The 16,469-nt window shown below is 44.7% G+C and overlaps 1 long non-coding RNA gene across 1 annotated transcript; it reads right to left on the reverse strand.

The window, feature by feature from the left end:
* Positions 1 to 1,436: 1,436 nt before the first annotated feature.
* On the reverse strand, positions 1,437 to 7,684 carry LOC311444180. Its single transcript, XR_014697691.1, has 5 exons — positions 7,618 to 7,684; positions 6,926 to 6,985; positions 4,631 to 4,738; positions 3,676 to 3,873; positions 1,437 to 2,136 (listed from the first exon to the last, which is right to left on the reverse strand). It is a non-coding gene; the product is annotated as an uncharacterized lncRNA (long non-coding RNA).
* Between the last annotated feature and the right edge of the window lie 8,785 nt (positions 7,685 to 16,469).

A 16,469-nucleotide genomic window follows, 5' to 3' on the forward strand; every position in this document is an offset into this window, starting at 1 on the left:
AATATTATGAAGATAGCTGGAAGTACAGCTTCCAGGTTAAGCGATCACAGGAAGATTACAGTAACACCACCACCACCAAGTGATTAATTCTCAGGAAAAAGAAAAAAAAAGAGTTGCAGCCCTGTTTCGATCACTTCTCTAGTTCATAGACTCACGTTTCAGCTGGATTCATGCTTTAAATAAATAGAGCTGAGTTTCAAAACTTTCTAACCAACCGTCATAAATAAGATTCAAGGGAGCTCCCCTGCTCACTTGCTGTTGCTTATCCGTGCTGGCAAAGGAAATGCAACCGTTGGCTTTTGAAAGCCACAAATTTGCAGGGGTCTGGGGCGTGAGCTGGCAGGAGGATCAGGCTCCTCATGTTTGTAATTGAAAAGGACACGAAGTAATGAAGTAATTTCCCTGTCCCTGCTCTCCATGTTTATCAGAGGCCTGTCTGCAGTAGAGGAAGGGTGACAGGGTAATCTGAGCCTCCACAGAAAACCTGCTTTTTCTCCAAAGTTATTTAGGTTTCCATGAGCGCTGGCAGAATTTTGGAAGGAGTCCAGGCGAATGAAGGAATTTGGCTGCTCTGAAAATATCATACAGGAACTTTAAAAATTGAACTGATTTATGCCCTGTAATGTTTTCAATACTGTATAAATTAAGTTTGAGTTTCTAGTCTGGATTTTAAGAAGAAATTTTATATGTTATGAGCCATGAAAGAACTAGAGAAAAAAATCATATTGTATGATAATTCCACCTCTCCTATAAGAAGTGCTAGACTTTGCATATATAATGTGTTCAAAGGAATAATATGGAAAATGCATTACTTTGTAGCATCAAAGGATGTTCCAGAATACCTCGAGGTCCTGACAGCTATTTGGAGTTTGCTAATATCTCACAGCACTGTGAAATATATTAGCAACATGAAGTTTATATGTTCTGTTCGCCCCTGACTAGCAGGAGAGCTGGACTGGGGAGCACTGTAGGCTTCAGAAGTACAACACCTAGAAAGTGTAACCTAATTGGAGAGAGAAAATTATCTCCTACAGAGAACTGCTTAAAGCCACCTTTCATGTGCAGATGGCTGCGCCCAGGCTTTATTCCCCTTGTGGACACGCTAGCCCATGTCAAATACTCTGAGCAGCAACTTCCACAGCATAGTCTCAGGAAGTCCTCTAGCGTCAATAAACAGCCATGTGCTTTCTGAGGCTTTATGATAAACTGTGAGGTTTTCAAAGGAACCACAATTTGCACATCTAACAAACATAAATATGTTTATCCATGGTGCCTTGTCCTCAGTCAGAGGGAGATACAGCTGTAAATAGCTAAATATATTTCCCTCTTTTAATCATCCATGGACACAACCTCAGCTGGTGATCTGAAGGTTGAGTCACAGTTGATCCCTGATTTGATTAATCACCAGCCTCCTCTGAGGTTTGAGTCTTGTTTCTGGTTCAGAGGTCGGCGTGTACAAAACATTACCAGGGAGCTGGCCACCTCTGTGCTAACAAACCTGCGGAGCACGCCGCTGCCCAGCCGCCACCCCAAGCTGCAGGATCGGTGCCTCACTGCGCAGGCTGGTCCCAGCCTTGGCTCTGAGGAGGAGCATCAGGAATCAGCCCACAGGTAACTGCCATGCAGAAATGTGAGGAACGGACGCTTAGGAGGAGATCACTTTCTTCTGGAGCCTGAAAGAAAAATCAGGAAATTAGCAGCAACCGACAGAGTCACCAGAGAAGTGAAATGATAAAATTAAGGCTGCGCTGGCTGCCAGGCCTGCCTTGGAGAATCGAGAAGAGCAATGTAGGTGGAGAGCCATTCACCGAGCAGCTGGAAAATGGAGTTATTCATCAGGTAACTCTCAGGAGCAGGCACAGACCTTCGGCATGTAGACATGCTGCGGGGCTGCTGCTGCTGTTCTGTATGGAGTGCAAGGGAGCAAAAGCTGTTGTTCTTAACTGCTGGTGCACACCATCGTTCTTCCATCGCCGTGCTTCGAGTCACCTTTTCCAAAAAGAGCTCTGAATTTTCTGGCAGCAGTCTTCAGTCCACGATTGCTTGTAACCAGCGCCATCACCAGCTACTTATTTGTGTGCAAGTATCCTGCTCCGCGTCTTTCCATGTGCAAATGAGACAGTTGACATTCCTTATCTTTGGTACAAATGATTGTGCATGGGCAGATTAAAATAAAAATTAAAAAAAAAATAAAAATAAATAAACATATATGAGAAAAGAAATATATAAAAACATATATATAATATTATATATATATATGTATATACATACATACAAATATATATATGAGAAAATTAAAAATTAAAATTAAACTCCTCCAGGAGTGATGTTCCCTCTCTGGCTCCCCCCTCTCTCTGTGCTTTGTGGCATTCACAGTGTATAAGATATATACTGCCACACAGTCCTTTGAATTAAGGCAGCAGCCCTTCTTTTCCTTCATTTGTGACATTAATAGTTTCTACACCTCTTGGCCACTTGCGACAGGCAACAACCTCACCCTTTCAGCAGGACAGCATACTAAGGATATACCTTCCTCTTCTTCCAAAACACAGAATTTCTCCTGCCTCTCCGTGCCCATAATCCTGGCATGTCCGAGGTACAAACCAGAACCAACACCAGACCAACGCCACCTTCTATACTTGTGAAAATGGACCAGCAATAATCCCAAAGGTGTTCTTAGTTCTGTAGAGAAACCTAGAAATTTAACCCATTGGGAATGGGTTTTTCCACAGGGACTCCCAGCAGACTGCAGAAAGTCCCAGATTTACAGTGTAATCAAAATTACATTTTTAGTTATATTTTCTACTCTGTGTGTTTATTTTTTTCCTCTGCTGCAGTATTCTGCAGGCCTTAAAGAAGTGTCCCTGTATCTTAGCACACAGAGGTCTTGGGATATTACTTGAAAACAGTACACCAAGAGGAAATTGTGCAATCAATTCCATGAGAATGCCTCCCTCAGCAATAAACACTGCCTGTGCCAAATAAATGGGTGATGTGCGTCATAAATTTCCTTTTCCTGTCAGAGCAGCCACAAGAAATGGATGAAGTTATGCACATTTGTATAAAAATAAAAACGTGTTATTTGCTCTCCAGCACACTGCCGACAGGCCACTGCAAGCACCACGGAGTCACAGAGCACGAGCAGCCGAAGGCAGAGCCCCTCACACACAAAGGAAAGCACATCCAGTTTTTCTCACAGTCCTATTACACCAGTTCCAGCCTCACTGGTCACAAACGAACGAATGCCTTAATTTTTGCATGCAACTTAAGCCCCCATTGAAGGCATCTTGTTTTGAAGGAGGAGGTGTTTACCACTTGCTGAAAATCAGACCTAGGGACACGGTCTTGGCTGAACAGCCCAGGCTTGACAGTCCAAAATCGCTAGCAGCTGGACTGGAAAATGAGGACTTTTATCCTTTTTTCTAGGTAGTATTTTTCCTTCTGACCATAGTTACAGAGTGAGAAACTTGCTTGTATTGATATCAAAAGTATATAACCCACCAGCACTACACAGCAAGTGCAGCTCCTCACCTGATGTAAATAAGCACAGGTCAACATTTCAACGCCTCTCACAAAGCTCACCCCCTCTGACTATGGAAACAACAACATTTGGGGCTTATTTCTTCTGTTTCTTCTAATATTCTTTATTCTGCCCCTTTCCAGTGGGGTTCCTACCTGCAGAACACTCCGATCAGTGGTGAGACCCTCCGACCCCAAGCCCCTCTGTGTGCCCACAGTGGTGCTGAGCATATCTCCTTGCACAGCTCCAGAGACCAGGACTGCAGGGTGCACGCTGACACAAAGTGGTATTGCCTCTGCTTGTACCCCTCCTTAAGAAAGAGTGCATCTTTACCAGCCGCTTCCATAGGATTCCTGTCTCAACGGGGGAAAAAGAGAGAGCTGTCAATGCTGATATAAAAGAAATATAATTCAGGCAGCTGCTATTTGTGTTTTATTTTTAGATGTCTTTATTTTTTCCCCTTAGACTGCTCTCAATTTCTATAATATTGTTGTTTTGTGTTTTTTTTTCTCTGAGGTCAAACAGCATCTGTTGTATAAAAAGGAAAGTAAACTAATTTGCATTATCAAGTTCACATCCTTCCATTTAGAGTTGCCTTACTAGGAATTGCCCTGCTCTGCCCTCTGATACTTCATGAATTAGAGTCCATAAGAAGATCTTGGCATGACTTTAGCATCGCTAATCACTGCACAGGCCTTAATTTGATAAAATGCAGCTGCTGCAGAGCAGGATTTACAGGCTGCATCCATACCACCCCAAGAAGAGGGCAGTGGAGCAGCTATGGGTGCAGCACCCTCCTCCCCTCCTTGCTACCTCCTCTGAAAAATCCCAGCTCTTTGAGGCACAAGATGAAATCAATAGCTGTACATTGATTTGATCCCAGCTGGCATTTCATACACTGAAGTGCCAACCTCTCCCCTTGTATGTCAAAAGGAGCCAAGAGTTAGAGCAAGCAGGAAAGAAAAGCATAACAACCAGTTGCCCAGATGCGTTCCTCACAAGCAAAGACATCATTCTCATGTTGGTCACTTCCAAGAGCTGTTGGTTGAGCTGTCAGACACAGGAGTCAATGAAGAAATGACTCTCTTGCCTGGACAGGCAGGTGAATACCTCAGGAAGCCAAAGAAATCTCTGATGGAGCCAAGTTGTTTTTCCTGTGACTCAGTCCTGATCTTTGGAGCTCACTTTCTTCCTCTGCTGTTACTTCTGATTTTCAAGCTATAAAGAAGATGAAAGCTGTAATAGTTTCCACCATATCTTTCATTAGGGAAAAAAAAAATACAAAATAAAGCCACCCTTAACTTTTCCATAAGGCTCTTCTCTAAGAAGATGACAATTTACTAACATGAAAATCTTTGCTGGTACTTCCTAAGGTTAAGGGGAAAAAAAAAAAAAAAGTAATCTCCATATGTTCACATTTGTTCTTTTAGGTAAGTAAGCAAGTTCTCAGTAATTTGACTTAACTGCTAGGATATGATGGATTTCCACAGCAGACTTTTTCTGCCTGAACACGGTATGAAGAGCCCTCATGCATAGAAAAGAAGATACAATGTGAATAAGCATATGCAGAACTGATTTCCATCCTGATCTGAACCTTCAGTGTATTTCTAAGCAGCAGCAAAACCCTTATTGCTGATCATGAGAGCAGTAATTTGCCAGCACACAGCTGGCCAGAAGAAGATCCTCCCCAGTTGTTTGTGCTTCTTGCTGAGGTTGCAGTCTCAGAGGAGCAGACGGACAATGCTCTGAGACCCCCTCCTTCCAGAGGCAGCTCAGGTAGGAACATGTAGTGAGCCTAACCAGCCTATCTTCACTCCCAGAGACAACACAAAGCATACTTCCCTGCTGAAAAACAGCAGAAATTGCTCCTCACGACAACATCCCATGGTGAGGCCAAACTAAAATAAGTACAGGTGTCTAAGTGGGAGGATGGGGGTGGCTGCACAATCTCTAATGCTCCAAGGTTGCTGCCTGAGCCACCTGGTGGCTTTACCCAGACAGGTGAAGTCTCACAGCCCTACAGCCGAGACACAATCCGAAGGCCAAATTATCTCTTTCACTTGGATCTTCTTGTTCAAACTTGCAGGGGAACAGACACTTGCTGCAGCTGGTACCAACCAGAGCATCCCATGGCTGGCACTTGCCCCTTTGCTCCACACCAAGCTCCTGGCAATGCACGGACCTCCAGGCACTGGCACATCCAAAGTCACCCTGTGCCAACATACCCCCAAAATCAAGAGGTATGTAGATTTGCATCTATTGCCTAGAATTGTGGTGCTCCTTGTCCAGAAAAAAAAAAACAACTGCTGAGATTTGTGAAAGAGCAGGATTTTGTACAATGGATCGAACAGTTGATGCTTCCAGAAAGCCTCACAAGAAGGGCCGTATTTTGGAGCTTGAAGTATTTCTGTTCCCAGAGGACATTAGGGTATGGAGAATCATGCCACAGTTTTTATGGTTAACTGCACATTTCTTTTCAATCTCTGAAGGGCTTGGGGTTTGTTTGAATTGTGAATGATGGCTCATGTCCCAGCTCTGTGTGTGACATACTCCTCTAGTGACAAAGTTCACACATTGAGCCTCAGTCAAGAATCCACACGTAGCCTGAAAGTTGCTGGCACCCTCAGTGTATAATTGAGATCATATGAGACCCAGCATTTCTCTCCCTTGCCCAGTTACATCCGACAAAAGGACCAAATGACCCTCTTTGCCCTGAAAATTTGAAAGGTACGTCCTATCTCTTGGCTTTTACTTACACACCTTCATTTCTAGCTATAATTTCTATTTAAACATTTCTTTACACACCAAGCATTGCCCTGGTACTTTATGCTATGACCATTTCCCACAAGATAGCGAGGCAATATTTTGAAAGGCAGCAAAAAGAGTTAAAAGTGCAAGTCCCCAGTCAAAATCTTACCCAGGTCGAATAGTTCCATGAGCAAGGAAGTTACATGAGCAGCACAACATGGACACTAACCTCAGTGGTGCCAAGAGATTATTTTGGCAAGTTACTCTAAAGACCTGTATTTAAAGGGATAAAAGGCTGGCTTGGCAAATTGAAATAGCAGGGATAATTCCACAGATTTTATAGCAATAGCAAATTCTGCTCCAGGGGATTTAAATGGCAAGAATAAAAAGAACAAGTTTTCTTTTTCTTAGGAGACAGCTATTTTATCCCTTTGTGCATCAGCCTGTTGGTTGTTGTATCAATTAATGAAAAGGAAAAAAAAAGGAACCATTTTAATTGCTGTCATTTAAGCTGCTGTGTTGATTGTGACATATGACTAACAGCTTAAGGTCCATACAAACCTGAAATGCTCAGCATTCCTCCAGTGGTCAGGGCTGGTTAAAAGAGAGGAGCAGAAGAAATGGGTATTATGACAGTTTGTCAAGTGCATTTCTTACCTGGCACAACTATGTCGTGTAGACTGCCTCTGGGCATTGATTGACAAGCTTACCGTAATCCTAGGGAAAGCAAAAATAAGATTGTCTCTTGTACAGCTCAAACAAAATCAGCTGTCCTCCATAGCTGGGTAAATTCAGAGCAACTTGCTGAACTTGCTCTGAATTTACACCAGTGAAAACAAAGGAAGACTTCTGGTGTGGAATTTGTATGATTAGAACCAGCTGTACTATTGTGAACTCTTCTGAGTGTGGAAGGAAAGCCACATCTAAGGGTTTTGATGGTCATTTTGAGTAATATTCCATGTCCTGCCTTCAGTTTGGTTGTTGAGTTTCTCCTTTTCCGCAGCAACAACTTAGATTTCTTTTCATCCAAATCTATGGGCAAAAAAGTATTGCTCACCCTGCCACACAGCATGTAAAACTCAAAGTAGCAACCCCTCGTTGGAGCCTGGGTTCCTTCAAGAGTCTGAAGAAGCAAGGTGACTAAATCATCTCAGTTCCTGGGCAGGGGTGGAGGAGAAGCAATATAATAGGGAAAGACAAAGAAACCCAGACTGGTGGTAGGAGGGAGAGAGGGAATGAAAGGGGAAAAATGAAAAGAGAAAGGAGAGGTAGAGGGAAGAAAGCAAGAAAAATACCCAGACAGAGAAATACTCTGGGGAAAAAATACAGCCGACTTCAAAATTCCTAACCTCTGTTAGAGCTTAGAGGGATAGTCTTTGTGCTCCTCAGATTTCCTCTTCAGATGATGAATGGACGGGGTGGGCAGGAACCTGCCGAGGACAAACCCGGCGCTCTCGCCTTTGTTCACACGCGGATTCTGCAGGGCTGCTCTTTGTTGCCGTACGCTGCAGCGCACCGTGGCAGTGGCCAACACTGCTGACAATACTCAGGTGAGATCTGATGCCTTTTACAGTAACAGACATATCGCCTCGTTTGTTTTATATCCTGTCCCTCTACTAACGCAGCCGTGTCACCTGCTTGCCCTTTTACTACAGCTGTGATCTAGGCAGACACTTCCAATGATTTTTCCAAAAGAAACGAACCCCCAACACCACCAAATCCCTCTCTTAATCCCTCTGCTGAATGCTTGCTCTGTTTATCACTTATTCCCCTGTCTGATTCCCTGCTTGCAGATTAATTACATTTGTCTGCATTGAACTCCGTCTTGCCATTTGTTGGCAGAGTCACCGGAGAGATCTCGGCGCTGGCGAATCCGCTCAGGTTGTGCCTGGTTTTGGAGAGACCTCAAACTAAATTCTCTCTTCCCTTTGCAAAGCCAGAGTAACTTCACAGCTGCACCATGCTGCTGAGGGGCCGGCTCACTGTTTTCAAAGCCTAAAGAATACGTACACTGGCTTCTCTGAAGTGTGATGGCATGGCATGGCCCCAGGGACACCAGTGACTGCAGACTTGTGCCAAAAACTGCCTCCACCCAAGAGAGATGTGAAAGGGCTCCTGGCTGGGCAGGCAGAAGGGGGATAGCTGGGATGTTTTGCTGCTGGTGGTGCCAAACCTGGGCTGCCTCAGCGACATGAGCATGGTGGGGCACCTTTGTGCTGTCTGGATTATGCGTTACAGAGGTCCTGAAACAGTCCCAAGAACAGCCTTCTGCCAGCTTGAAAATTTTTCATCTGTGCTTATTGTCTCATACCTGCCCTTGAGCTGGTTTTGATCCAACAGCCTCTATTACCTCCTCTTCCTTTACCTTTTGCCTTAGCTATTAATCTCTGATGTGGAACTTTGTGAAACGCGCTTTGAAACTCTAAGCACACTGCTGAATTCCCCTTATCTAGCCTGGCAGTAATATCTTCAAAGAACTCCAGGAGGTTAGTTAAGTATGACCTCCTCTAGCTTCAAGCTCAGCTTCCCAGCAAGCCCTTCACTTCTTTGTGAGAGATGAGAGGAAGAGGACGGGGAACTCTGGGACAAAGAGGAACATCACCGTTACAATAAAATCAGCAGCAGACACAGCTCCGCTCCTGCTGCCCAGCACATTTTTAAATTACATTGGTGACACCACACTTTCTGACTGGGCCTTGCTTTACAAGGGCCCAATGGAAACCCTGTCTCACGGGCAAGCTGCCACTGTCCTCACTGGGAAGGGGCTTCAAAGGGGCAGCGTGGATTTCTGAAATAAAGCTGAGGACCCAACTGCACCTTTTATACCTTTGGATACCTCCCCACAAACCACATTAATGCTTGCTCATTGTCAAGTTTCCAGCTTTCAGTCCTGTCATCCATGGAGTCACTTCAGACTTATTTAATGCTACAGGAAATGTTTTCCCAATGGAGGCGGCCAAACACAGGAACAAGCCTCCCAGAAGGGTACGTCCATCCTTGGAGACACCTGAGCATCAGCTGGTCAAAGTCCTAACCAACACCACCTAACTTCAAAGCTGGCCCTGCTTTGAGCAGGAGAGCAGGCTGATGACTTCCACATTTTTGTTGGGATAAGGCTAATTCACGGTTTTTATCTTCCATTTGGTCCCAGCCCCATCCTCTAGCTCTTAATTGGCAAGTGCAGGAACCTAAACTTAATTGTAACCTGTCCTTTACCCTTCCAGAACCTCAGCTGGGATTAGGTACTCATAGAGGAACACTGAGTTCCCTCCCTTCTCCACCAGCCCAAGCAGTATTTAAAGTTTATCTCTACAATGAAGTGAGTCCACATTTTAATTCCACCTCCAGTTGCAATGTTCAGATTTTCCCCTTGCACTGTACTTTCTGCTCCCTCACAGAGCACCTTGCTGTGTTTCCATTCACACATCATCCCTTGCTGGTTTCTCATTTACATCATAATACCGGAGTTGCTGTTTACACTGAGCTGCACAAAGGTATGTTTTACATCTTACTGTGGTGTGATCATTAACATCACACTGCTGGCCCCAGGGAGTTTCATGACTGGATTCAGATCCATCTGTCCTGTGTTCCCAACAGGGGTTCCCCCTGCAGGCCTGAATATTTTGGCAGGAGACAATTCAAAATGTGCAAAGCACTACATGTCAGGCAGAATGTGTTACCTTAAATGATGATCTATTATATGGATGTGCCTGTTGTTTTGTATTTTACCTCTTTAAAGAGCAGCCTCTTCAGAACTCATGGTGCAATCTATGCTCCATCACAACAAAACTGCCAGGTGTGTCTGTAGTCAGGCAAACACCCCTAATGTTCTCAATTTATAGATAAACTTCCTCCCAAAAGAATATATGTGTTAAAAGAAAAAAAAAAAAAAAGACACAATATAGTTTTCCTTATTTACAGATGATCCAGGGTTAGTGGCTTCTGCTGCATTCTCTTTATAGGCTTGCACCTCAAAAGTACATATAGTACCTGCACAGCCTGTCTGGAAACTAAAATAAGGGCACATGTGGTGATGTTCCAAATTTAACCCACATGGCCACAGGGTGATATTGCTCCGAGTGTTACTCGTGGGAAGAGGCATGAATGAAGCATTTCAGACATGCCAACAACCACACTGTCCACAGGCAGCAGGACTCAGGCAGGGGGAAGGAACAAGGGAATAGCTGTATAGCTACTTTGGAAGTAAACCTCTACTTGGCCAAATCGAGGTGGAAACAAGAGCTACAAAACAAAAATGAGGACAGTGAACATGTATTTTCTTTATAGGAAGTCCTGTAGAGCTTCTGTCACTTTGAAATAGACTGTCCTTCTTTTTTCTCCTTGCTTGTATTTACACCTAGGACTTCCTGCAGCTGCCCTTGAGCTCCTTTCCATGGTGCCTATCTACCATTTACTCAAGTACTTCACATCAGATCCCTCAAGATGAGATTTTAAGGAAGATGTGCAGATAGACAAAAACGAGCAGCTTTTTACCTTCAGGAGTGAGAACAGAACTTAGCTCACTGTCTGCTCTCTGCTCTTCTGTGGCCTTGGAAGGAAGAGGCACCTTCATCTGCACTGGTGGGAAACGTCTCTCCAGCTTTGAAGACAAAAGTCACTCCTGATGCTTGGCACAGAGCAGGCTCAAAGTTGCAGCCTGAAAGTGGTTAGTTTCTCTGAAGGAAATATAAAGAAATAAATAAGAAAGAAAAAAAAATTACTAGCAGAATAATAAGTATGGAAGAGCTTATTTTAAACAATAGCAATCTCTGTAGGCTTCTCAGAAGTTGCAATGCATACACTTGCAAACAGAAGTGTCCTCAGGAGACATCCACAACACAAACTGGGCCCCAAGGCTGGCTGAGGGCTGTGTCCTTTCATCTGAAATACACAGCTCAGGCTGACCTTTAACGAGGAAAAATAAAAAGGGAGGTGACTGCTACTGAGTCACACGGAGGGGAAAAAATAAGGTGTGAGTTATGATGGGGAAGAATGGAGAATATTTAGAAAATCCTGGGAGGCAGAATATTTTGAGAGCTTCTGAATGTGGTAGACACACTAAGAGCTCTGTTTTTGCAGGAGTGGTTGCTTCAGAGTGGGTTCATTACTGGGTCTCCCTAGGTGTTCTCAGGAGAGATGTCTGAAGTCTGAGATTTCAAAATCCACTGGCACTTCTGAAAATCTTGGTTTCTTATATGTTCCTGTACTGCTCCAATCGCTGTGGAGCCCCAGGTTTACTTAGCATTAAGTGTCATTAAAAGAATCAAGACAGACATCTTTCTAGGAAGTTGCTGTGCCCAGATCTAGCAGATTCAGGCCCCACAATTTGGCAGGAAAACTCCATGCCATACATGTACTAAACCTGCACTGAAGGTAGAAAGCTCAAAGAGATAGGGAGGCTCCTCAGACTCTGCCCAATGCTCATAGGTGAAAAAGAATTTTAAAATTCAGCGTCTCTTTTTTTTTTTTTTTTCCCTTCAGTTTAGGGCTACAACACCAATATAAAGGTGTAGCACAGATACTCAAACTGGCTTAAAACAAGCCAGCAACTCAGTGATTATCGTAGCACCTTACCCAGCACAGGCTGGATGATCATCAGCACTGATTTACTCACTTTCTCAGGAGAGCTTTGCACTGAGTGGTGGTCCCTGTCTATGTTTTGCTACAACACCCATCATACATGGGGTAGGTGACCTGCAGCTACACCTGTACCTACTCACATCTAGAGGAGGAACTGAGAAGGCTGGTGGCTGACCTACATCTACCCATAGCATCCACTTCGCAAGCCTACATGGGGCTCAAGCACCTGTGCCCTTGCCAACAAGCCCAAAGCTGCCTTTACCTGGGGACTTATCTTCACCCAGTGACTGCGCCTGCCACAGCACAACTTTATGCCAGTCGGAAAAGTCGTGGAGAGGAAGGTGGAGAAAAAAAAATCACTGAGAATTAATCAAGCCATCATCAGTGGCTCCAGGTGCAATAGCTGTACAAGAAAAACAAATAAATCAACCCATGGTTAAAAATAGCCCTTTTGATTACTGTCTTCAGTCTTCGTCTAAAGACAGCATAACGACATAACGTTCTCTCAGGAGCTAACCCTTGTCCAATATTTTACTGCTGCTGCCCTTAGAGTTAGTCAATACTTGCAGAAGATAGGGAGGTAGATTGATTAGAGGTAAAAGATACCTCTACTGTACATGCTTGCTCTTGCAGAGCCCAGGATACTGCTCACGGGGGTCACTGGAGGGACCCCAGTACCCACACAGCCCAATGGCCATGCACAAACCTTCATGGCCAAAGTCACACCAAGACTGTGGCCAACCAGCCAGCCGAAGGCAGTTAACACTCATTTTGGACACCTGGCCTCCCAGACAGCATTTGTGTTGCTGTTCAGGTCTCACAACTGCAATACTGCACTCTTGGAACTCCTGCCTACCTCGCTGCAAATTAATGCTCATGAAATATATCTCCAGCAAGCTTTATTGCCTCTGAGTCAGCTGTCATTCCTGGTAGAGTCTGGTAATGCTCGGGTCCTGAAAGTACTCAGCCAACAGTAGAAATAAAACGACAGGGGGCAGGAATAGCAGAGGTTCATCACTAATTTTTAAAAATGTTTTAAATTTATTTTGACAAAACACATCACTAGGAGAAAAATCAGTTTCATCAGAGTTCTCGTTTCCAGCAGATTCCTACCTAAGTTATCAAGTGCAAATCAGAGCTTCGTTAAAACAAATAAATAAATGAAAGAAATAAAGAAAAAGACCTCACAACGCCTGCAATGCCGGTCCGCTCACTGCAGTGCCCTGCCCGGGTCAGCTCCCTGCAGGCGCCCAGCACCGAGCGCGGGGGGTGCGGAGCGGGGGGTGCGGAGCGGGGCCGCCCCCTGCTGCCCAGCGGCCGCGCTGCAGGCGCCGGTCCCGTCCCCGCGGGGTGCCCCCGGTGCTGAGGATGCTCCGGGCCCTTCCCCGGGGGGCTGCTCGTGTTCTGGCTGAGCAGCCCCCGCTGCTGCCGCCGGGGTGCAGCGCAGTGAGCAGCCCGACGGCTGTGGATGGTCGCACCGCTGTAAATGTCCAGTCCTCTCTGGATCCCTGCTACGCTTGCGGCCTCAATTAAGTCTCGAGGCAGTAAATGAGACAGGTTAATCACAGGGCTTGTTTCTGCAAATCCAAGTGTCTTCGGCTGGTTTTAAATGTGGCACCTTCTCGCTTCAATATCTGCTTGAGAAAGGGTAAACAGGAGGAGCCAGTGTCTGCTTTCATGCTACTCATTACTTTGATACATTATTATATTTCCTTTATTAATTATTCCAATTATTAGCTGGGCCAGACTCTTCAGTTTCTCCTCACATGAAAGTTTTTCCCTGAACCCAGCTTGTGGACAGTAAGCCCCCATCTTACCATGTGAAGCATCCATCACGTTTGACCCAGTCTTACCAGCGCCAGGTGAAGTCCACCAGCTCCACCTACCTGAACATTTGCACTGCCGGGCTGTGTGGCTCACACATGGTCAGCCCAGATGGGCAGTCCTTCCTTTCCTGCATTTATCTGAGCAGTATAATCACCACTGACCCACTACCAGGAATCAAACTCCATTTTAAGTGTAATGAAGGACCAGCTCCTCCTCTTGCTGAGAGAGAAAAATCACTCTGATTATGCTCCTTGCTTGCAGTTTTTATTTGGTTGCTCAAGGACTCGTCTGCAGCTCAGCACTGACATAGGACACACAACTTGTAAATCTAGGATTTGATTATACACAGAGATTTTCCAGAAATGATACACATAAATAGGTAGCCTCAGTGCAGTCTGACTCATTTAGACTCCTTTTTTCAGGCTTCTGGCCTCACATCATTTGCCCAAGAATTTAATTTGTCCAAGTACCACCACCGCTGACAGCAGTGAGTTCTCACCCCAAAACTACGTGTCCTTCTGCTGGCACCTGGATCAAGGAGGCTCAGACAACTATGAAGAATGAGTTGGAGCTTTCCTGCAGGAAGGAGACACTTGTTCTCCACTGGAAAACCCTGAAAGCCAAGTATTTCTTCTGAAATGACGCTCTGAAATAGCTCTAATGACTCACTGCATGGTGAGTCACTGCCCTGGCTGCACTGGAGAACTAGGAACCACCATCCCACACTGCCCAGCCCTCCCTGTGGCTCAGCACCCCACAGCCTCACAACATCAGCATCACAGCCAGCCAGAAACTCACTGCCGAGAGCCCCTTGATCCATGGGGTGCAGCTTCCTCCCTTAAGCAAGGGAGGAAGTTACCCAGTAAGTTACTTACCCAGTAAGTAACGGCTATGGATGGCATCGTGCTCTTCCCCCTTCCTCCATCCACCCAGGATGGCACAATCTCCTGGCCGAGTCCTCCTAATTTGGCAAAAGTGCCATATTCAGTCCTAGGATAATGGAAGAAATGTAGTGGTTAATGACATTTCCACACTGTAATAATCACTAGCGATACGTACCGTGCCAACACACCACATGCTGAGAGTGGACTGGACCATGCACAAGTCTGGTGGCAAAAAAAATCAGCTTTTGAACAGGTAGCACAGTATGACCCGAACACAACACTTGAGTCCTTATGTCCCTGGGTTACTGCTTGCTTCTTAATCTATTCAAACCAATGTAACCTGTCTCTACTGGATGTATCCACCATGGCATGTGCCTCTTCATGGGACTGGCATCTCTACGTGCTGCTAGTGTTGAAATAAAGATAGGAAGGAAGGTTTTTGGAAATGTGATTCAAGTCTTCAACCTGACTTGAAAACTATTGGGCAAGAGACACAGGGTGATGTTTCCAGAAACATTTACATGGCACAGAAGCACACAAATTAATCCCACAAAGGGACGTGGCTTAGACCTTTCATGTTCTCCCAGAGGGGTTTTATATCACTTAATGGACCACACTCTGCCCACAAACCCATTTTCACAAGCCTTCAGCGGCTTTCATCTTTTGTATATTTTAAATTAAGATTTGAGCCATTCAGCTTGTGAAGGCAGTGACTGGTGCACAGACTGAGGCACCACCATCTCCCCACATCCAGAGACAACTGACTGGGAGTCCTGCAGAAAAACAACCCCGCTGGGCTTTGCCAAGGCACAAGTGTTTCCTGAAAGCTGCAACATGGCAATGGAGATTCTTTTGGCTTTGGGCTGTTTCCCTCACTGATGGATTTTATTAATATAAAAAGCGTTCGTGAAAAATATACACGTATTTACCAGTATATTTCCATTAAAAACACAGATCAACACTGTTATTTTTAGCAATGTTAAAAATATCTGTTTCCGAGTGGGATCACTTCTCCGTCTTTATTAATAATTCCCTATTGTGAGCAAGAGGAGTATCATTTTCCTTACACCTTTAGGGAACAAACAATTTTCCCATTTCCTACGACACTAATATACTTTTAATGGCTGTAAATTGTGCACACATAAGAAGTGAAAGATTCCTATCATTTCAATCTACGTGAAAGTTTCAGCTGCAGCATTTACCTTCTTCTGACTCACTGATTTTAAAATTACAGGAATGCCCCCACAGATCTTCGGAATTAAAGTAAGATACAGCTTCTGGTTTAAAGTGTGAAGTTAGCCTCCTGAGGTGGGCAAATTAATACTGTGCAAATCCAGATTCAATCTAAGACTGAACTTCTTGCAAAGCTTTGAAGAAACTATTTTGTGAAGTTTGTTTTGCATCTGTAAATGTCCCCTTGCCTTCCTAGGTAGGTCAATGGGAGTCAGAAGATGACACATACCCACCTCAGGTAATTTCTGCAGAGCTCTTCACCTGGATTTGGGACAGCCAACAAGTCCAGCATTTTTTCCACATTGAAATGAGCATTTCTTGAGACTACTGCAGTGGTAGCCACACCCCAGGCATATTAAATGGCCTGATTTGGAGCAGAACTTTGATTCATAACCACAGCGGGCAACACAGTTCCTTGTAGCACACCAGGAGTAAGAAGAGCTAAACGAGAGATGGAAGATGGGTTGAGAGAACACATCAACCAGCAGCAAAGGAAAAAGCAGCAGTTGTGATGAGGTTCGGGACTACACCAGTTCCTCTTAAGATCACTCTTAAATTGCCAAGTAAAACCCACACTCTTTGTCAGGATTAATACCGCAGTTAGAGACCAATTTAGTGCTACTCTGTTTGTGACAGCAGATCCACTACTGCAGCCTACAAGTCACCGTTATCACATT

This window comes from Aythya ferina (assembly GCF_964211825.1).
Source record: "Aythya ferina genome assembly, chromosome: 13".
Taxonomy (NCBI): domain Eukaryota; kingdom Metazoa; phylum Chordata; class Aves; order Anseriformes; family Anatidae; genus Aythya; species Aythya ferina.